The following is a 7191-nucleotide window of genomic DNA, read 5'->3' as shown; positions in this document are numbered from 1 at the left end:
TCTCTCTCTCTCTCTCTCTCTCCCTCTCTCTCTCTCTCTCTCTCCCTCTCTCTCTCTCTCTCTCTCCCCCCCTCTTCTCTGATCCTCAATGGGACATAACATATGAGGGGCTTTCTTTAAGGAGTGGGGGGAGACCTAAAGACAAGGTTTACTGCACCCCCACCACACACACACACACACACACAATAAAATTGTTTTATCCAAAATTAATAAGCATCTGCTGATGATTTTGAAATGTTCCTTTTCCCCCAATTTTTTTGTTGTTGTTGTAATCACAATACTGTTCTTCAAATAGCCTGGTGATATTTGCAAAGACACCGTCGGTTGTGTTTCTTCTCCTGTTAGTGTTGCATTGTAATGACATATATCCCCGTGCAATCGAAATATATATATATTATATATACATATTAACACAGTAAAGAATTTTTTTACATTTCATTTTTAATTTGTAGAGCAAATATTTCCTTTAGAAACGCGAGGAATCGCTCAGTGATTGAATGAAATCTCCACGTGGGGCTCGGCCTCGGCACAGTAAACACCGGCGCGATGAGCCAATGGGCGCTGGGAACACCCACGTGGGCCGCGCTGACCGGTTGCTGATTGGTGGGTGCTGGCAGCACAACGCTCCGCACGTCAATCAAGCCGGCTGCCGCCGCTCGCCGAGGTTAACCCTTTCCTGGGTCCTAACAGCGGTGGGGTGGGGGGGTGGGGGGGGGGGGGGGGGGGGGGGTATCAGGATTCAGTGGTTTTCCCTTTTTCTCCCCACAAACCGTCACTGCGTTCGAAAAATCTCACGTTTGACCCATTTCGTCCTTGTCGATGTGGAAATAAATAGACTCCTCCCATCCCCATCTCTTCATTCCTAGATGTCAGAAATTAGTCACGACCACAAGGGTCTGACCAAAAAGCGTGAAGACCAAAACGATATAAATCTGAGTCAGATAATGTTTCCGAACAGTGCAGAAATATACAACACTGATCAGGCTGCGAAGCTGTATATATGAAAAGTGCATTGTTGTTACCTGGGAAAAGAACATTGTTGTGGAGAAGAAGAGAGAAATGGGGGGTGGGGGATTTGTATTCTGGTGGCATGACCCCTTTAGCAGGGCTCATAATTAGAGAGAGAGATATTGAAAAAGCAATTTCTGACAGTGGAAATCACAACCTGCCAGAGGTGGAGTTGGAAAATATAGATGGGTGTGTGTTTGTGTGAGAGTATATTGTGTAAAGACGTTGTGTGTGTGTGCATGTGTGTGTGTGAGAGAGAGAGAGAGAGAGGGGGGGGGGGGAGCAGAGGGGGAGGGAGGGAGGAGGAAGAGAATAAAGGATGAAGGACAGCAGGGGGGATGCTGAGAAAGAGGAGCCAGTAGGAGGGTAGAGATTGAAAGAGAGGGAGTGCACACGGGTGATGAAAAAAAAGTGCTTGTGTGTGTGTGTGGTTTGTCCGTGTGTGTGTGTGTGGGGGGGGCTTGTCCATGTGCGTGTGTGTGTGTGTGTGTGTGTGTGTGTGTGTGTGTGTGTGCGTTTAGCAGACAAGTGAGGGAATGAAAAAGAGAAGAGGGTAAGGGGAGCGAGTGGGGAGAGTGGGGAGGGAAGGAGAGAAAGAGGAAAAGAGAGAGAGGGAAAGAAAGAAAGAAAGATTTTATTGCCATTTTTCCCCCATGAATTTTAATGCACAGCACTGGCCTCCCTCTCGGATTCTGGGATCACATTTATTAGAAGAGAAAAAAGTCGTGAGAAATGCAGTGCTTTGCAGTCTGCTGCTGCATGGGGAGATTTTTGTGTGTGTGTGTGTGTTGGGGGGGTTTGGGTGCTTGTTGGGCTGGGTGTGGGGGCGGGGGTAGGCGGCGGGGGGGTTGCATAGGATGTATGAGTCTGCGTTGTGTTGTGCTGGGGGGAGGCATAATAATATAGATGATAGAAAATGATAAGTCAAGGACACATATTATTGCTATTGGCAGGTCAGGTGAAGGAGTGAGGTAGGTGTGTGTGTGTGTGTGTGTGTGTGTGTGTGTGTGTGTGTGTGTGTATGTGTGTGTGTGTGTGCTTGTGTGTGTGTGTGTGTGTTTGTTGGCTGAGCTCCAGTGATTAAATACACCGGGTCCACAGTGCCCTTCTCTCCTCCACAGTGGCTCGGAGCGACGGGACATCAAAATGCCCCCCCACACACACCATCATGGGAGAGGACACAATGGTCGTAATGCTACAGGAGCTTTTTCGTTTCAGCTCATTTGAGAGTGGTTATAACAAGATAATTCTGTCAGACAGAAAGTATGCAGAGAGTAAGTAAACACATGCTCACCTCCACACACCTGTCTCAACGGGCAAAACTGTGGAAAGTGCCCGAGGGAGCAGCAGCAGCAGCATCACTTTCTAACCACAACTTGAGGCCAGGAAAGAGCCCGCTCAAATCCAATCAGAGCCCAAACATAAAGTCTACTTACATTAGCATCATAATGGAGAGCGTTGTTGAAGCACATTGTACTGTCATTTCTTTGCCCCTCCTTGTCAATGGGTCAAAGATGTATATTTTTTATTTGAGTGATGAAAGGTTAAATCTCGATGAACCTCTTCAGGTCTGGGTGATCACTACAGAGCACCAGAACTACTTGTACAGAACAAAGTCAAAAGTTAAAAAAATGTATAAATAATGATAAAGTTCCGATGTGTAAAACGTCAATGGCAAGCACCGTGTTTTGAAGACAGTGTCAATTCAACTCAACGTCAGCCAGAGCCCTCTTGAAAAAATTAAAAGCCTCCCATTGGGAATAAAATATTATGCTGGAGGAAGGTTCTTCGGTTGGGGGTCATAAACTTTTGGTTTTGTGGTATCCCCATTTGCTCCCCACCCTTCTCGGCCCCACTAAGCTCTCCCCAATCTCCCAGTGGCTTTGGGGCGGCATTGAGAATGCGGCTCCTGCCCAGCGTGGGCTTGAGTGACATGAAGACAAGACACCCTCCCACTCACTCCCACCCCCACCGCCTCCTCCATCCCTCTTCAGCACTGCCTCACTTTGCCCCCCCCTTCCCCTGTCCCTCATCAGACAAGCTGGGTGTCAGCACAGAGACAGCACAGTGATTTATTGGTCTCTACTCCTCTGGGACACCACCCTCAACACATACACACACACACACCACACACACACACACACACACACACACACACACACACACACACAATGACAACCCCTCCCTCCACCACCCCCTCTTGCGCCTAACCCTCCATCCATCCCCTCCCCTTCTGTCCTCTCCTGCTGCATGGCCCCCGGGGGAGAGAAGGAGTAATGACCCACATCAGCAGCAGCTATGCTCACATGCACACACATGCACGCGTGCACACACACACACACACACACACACACACACACACACACGCGTGCACTTCCTTGCCTCCTCGCAGGCGGATACAAATAAATACCCTGTGTGACACACATATGCACACGTATGCACACATAAAAGAGACGCTGGCACATTTTCGCTCACAGGCATGTGTATCTGGGAACTCAGGAATTTCAGTGCTTTGCTTTCCCCGCTCAAAAGCCCCCTCCACTCTTTGGACCACATTGTTACTGCCATGATATTTGTTGAATAGTTCTTTCTTTCTTTCTTAAAAAAAAAGGGGGGGTCACTGTTTTCATCGTAGCCTGCTATAGCCTCAGGAAAAGACACTGGAATTTGTTGTCTTGATAACACAGAACAATGGAGTGATTTGTATCTCTTTGCAGTGAAGTGGAATAAGATCTCCCTTTGACTTTCCCAAATAACTGAGAATGTGCTAGGTTGCATAATTTGGCCACGGAATCCACAATTGCACTGTGTGCTCACACAGAGGTGATGATGAAGCAAGAATACTATATTTTTTAATAGTTTCCTTGTCGTAGGCTATCTTGTTGTAAGAAGATAACTTCACATGTAGCCAGTGAAATTCCTAGACAAGGTCAAAGTCAATATTCTGCTGCTTATATTAAAAGACCGAGTGAGAAAAGGAGTCTCTTTTCAGAGGGTGATTTTGAATTTCCAGCAGACGAGCTGCACTGAGTGGAGAGTGAAGCGGTTAAATCTGAGTATTGACTTGCAAATGCTACTGACAGCACTTTGCATGTGCTGTCACTCATCTCGCACAGCGGAGTGATGCACTCCTGCAAAAGAAGGTGTGTAGTCATCGCCACAGTTTCTCCACTTCACACGAGTGCCGGCACACTGCAGAGTGCAGGTCAGATGTTAATTTGTGTGTTTTGAGGCTTTGGAATAGGGAGGTGAACATATGGATTAATTTCTAATGCAAAGGGAGAACACGGGATGTTGTAGGGAGGCAAGCGATCTGTTAGATTCTACAGAAATTTGTTCCACAACATCATTTAAAGAAAATACTTCTCTTATTAAATAGTAGTAGTAATGTAGATTAACAAATGTTACACATGAAACAATTTCGTTGTACCACTACAATGAGGATAAAGCCACTTATGTTAGGAGATAACAGGTTTGTGGTTGACAACACTAGGGATATTTTGTCTTGTGTTCTAATATTCAAATGTTTTATGGGTATGGTTTTCATACAAGCCTGTTCAGGTTTCTGCCGCACCCACACATGTACTTTTTTAAATATATTTTTTTATCATTATGTGTTTGATATTGTAAACTAAACTAAATTAAATACTGAGCCTTCCTTAAAATTTATATGTAGCATTTGGGGATCTGTCATTTAACTATTCACAAACTGTCGAGAAAAAGACAATAAGCTGTTGAATAATGTAATAACTTAATTTTCTCTTATATATAAGCAGCAAACAGTGAGAAAGAATTGTTCAATTCAGTGATACCTGCCTCACAGACAAACGCCCATAAGCAAATGCAAATACTCAGTCACTACATCATACCTCCACTTGCTGTTCAACAGAGGTATTGCAGCCAGATCAAACTCGCTTGCTGATTGTTGGGCACAAGATTTCATTGTAATCAATAAGTCAAAGTCAAACTGTATAATAACAGAGCTGATTCAGTTATTTATGTTCCCCGGCGGGGGGTGTGGGGTGGGGGGGGGGGGGGGGGGGGGGGTGTTTGTGAATAGGTGGTTGTGTCAAATCTGAAATCCAGTCTTTCTATCAGAATCAGAAAAACTTGAAAGATCCATGAAGGAAAACAGAATTCGCAGGACCCACGGCTAAGAATGGAAAAAGTAATGAGTGCAAAAATGACAACAAATTGTCAGAATAATATGAATTCTTCAATATAAAAGCGCATGTGGAAAAATGTAATCTAGTGATTCATGTTCAAATATCGGCACGTTGTTCAGGAGGAAGGCCGCTGTTACCTCGTTCTCAGCATTTTCGAACACAATCACACAATCCAACACACCGACAGACAGCCACAGATCATTTCTACTGTCAGCTCATTGAAATAATGTGAAAAGTTTCTGGTCAGGGATCCACAAACGATGAAATGCTGCAGTTGCCATAGCAGCAGGCTGCCATTATATCAATGTACCACTTGGTGTCGCCACTGCACTGCAGTGCTCGAGCTGTTAGTTCGCTGTGGAAGGAAGTCGTTGCACATAATTCAGGAATAATGGCTTTCAAAACAGAACTGAATGTTAGTTTTCAGCCACATGGGGTCTGCGGACAGAAACACCCTGCTAGTTTTACACAAGAACTCACGAAGCTCATTCATATGACTCCTGTACCACCCAGTCAGACCCCAATATTATCACAGACATTCATACAAATGTTTAATATGTAATAAAGGGTTCCAACTTTGATATCTTAAAATGTTTTATTATGAATTTCAATTATTGCCTTTAGTGAACTTAAAACGAATTTCAGGTCACCATTTCCATGTCATACCTGGTTAAATAACAATGTCTTTCTTAAACACTTTATCTAGTTTACTATCAGCAGGATAAATTATAGTAGGACGGTAGGACTTTTTGATATGGTGACTTGTAGAGTCCACAGACATCTGTGTGGAACCGGAAATATGTTTCGTTGTAAAGTTAAAAATATTTAAAGACTCAGGTTAGGTGTGACTGTGGTTTCATTCACGATTCAGTCACTATATTTTTTTAAATAGTTGTGACCTCCTGGAAGTCCAAGAAAGCAACATTTTTAAGACTCTCTCTGCCTTATCGACTGTTCATTATTTTTTAAATTGTATAATCAGAAAAGTCCTCTATACCGTTGAGGTAAAAGCAAATCCCTTTTTGTAAATCCCGCTGCCAACACTTCCCCCTCTTCAGAAGATTGCTGAATGTCAGGAACATGAACCATCTTCTCCTCTTTCTTGGCCGGCAGCATCTACACTAACTTTTTCCCTTCTTTTCATTCTCTACTCCCTCTCGCTCCGCGGATTTCTGGCACAGGGAGGCATCTTGTATTTTCCAGAGGAGTCCAGCTGGCTGTTGAGCAGACCCAGGCCTCCCACTTCCCCTTGAGGTCCCTCTCTTCTCGGCTGCAGCTACATGGGCAACAGCTACACGATAAGAAAAAAAAATTCAAATTAAGATTAAAGATCAATTATTGACTACATAAAGTAGGAAGAAGATATCTTCCACGAGTCAGATGTCAGATGCTTTTGTAGACAGAGTCTTGATTCTTCTTCTGGACTCACTCTGGTATTAGACACTGTATTGTTGAAGATAATAATACAACTGGTGGAAACAAAATGAAGGGGCCTAAAGCAATTTCCTGCAAATCTTGGGATTTATAATCAACAGCAATCTGTGTTATCACAAGACCACATTTGGAGCAATAATATAAACAGGAGTGTTAAATGACAAGTTCAGAGCGACATAAAACACCTTGGTGCCCCACTGGGGCTTGCCTGGTTACTAAATCGGCTGGGAGCTGATTTAGTAACCAGGCAGAACATTCAGTTTGGGTGGTAGTTAAAGTGTCATTAGACAAAATATGTTGGTGTTTGTGAATAAACTCCCCTGCACTGTGCAAATGCTGAGTTTGGGCGTTTGAATTGAGTGTGTTTTCGCCTGCCGATGGGTTAAATCCACACTGGCATGTGGTTCTATAGGCCTGTATCTCTTCTCTGGCCCCGTACGATAACTCACAGCTGTCTGCAAATCTAAATCTGGAAACTTAAACATAATATTACAGCATTATAAAAAATAAAGTCCCGGTTTAAATACTGTACCTCACTTGTGCGAGAGACATCATTCTTGGCTGATGAGATAGGTGGTCTCTG

Source organism: Scophthalmus maximus, chromosome 13 (assembly GCF_022379125.1).
Source record: "Scophthalmus maximus strain ysfricsl-2021 chromosome 13, ASM2237912v1, whole genome shotgun sequence".
In the NCBI taxonomy this organism is placed as follows: Eukaryota; Metazoa; Chordata; class Actinopteri; order Pleuronectiformes; family Scophthalmidae; genus Scophthalmus; species Scophthalmus maximus.
Note: the sequence above shows the minus strand (reverse complement) of the source record.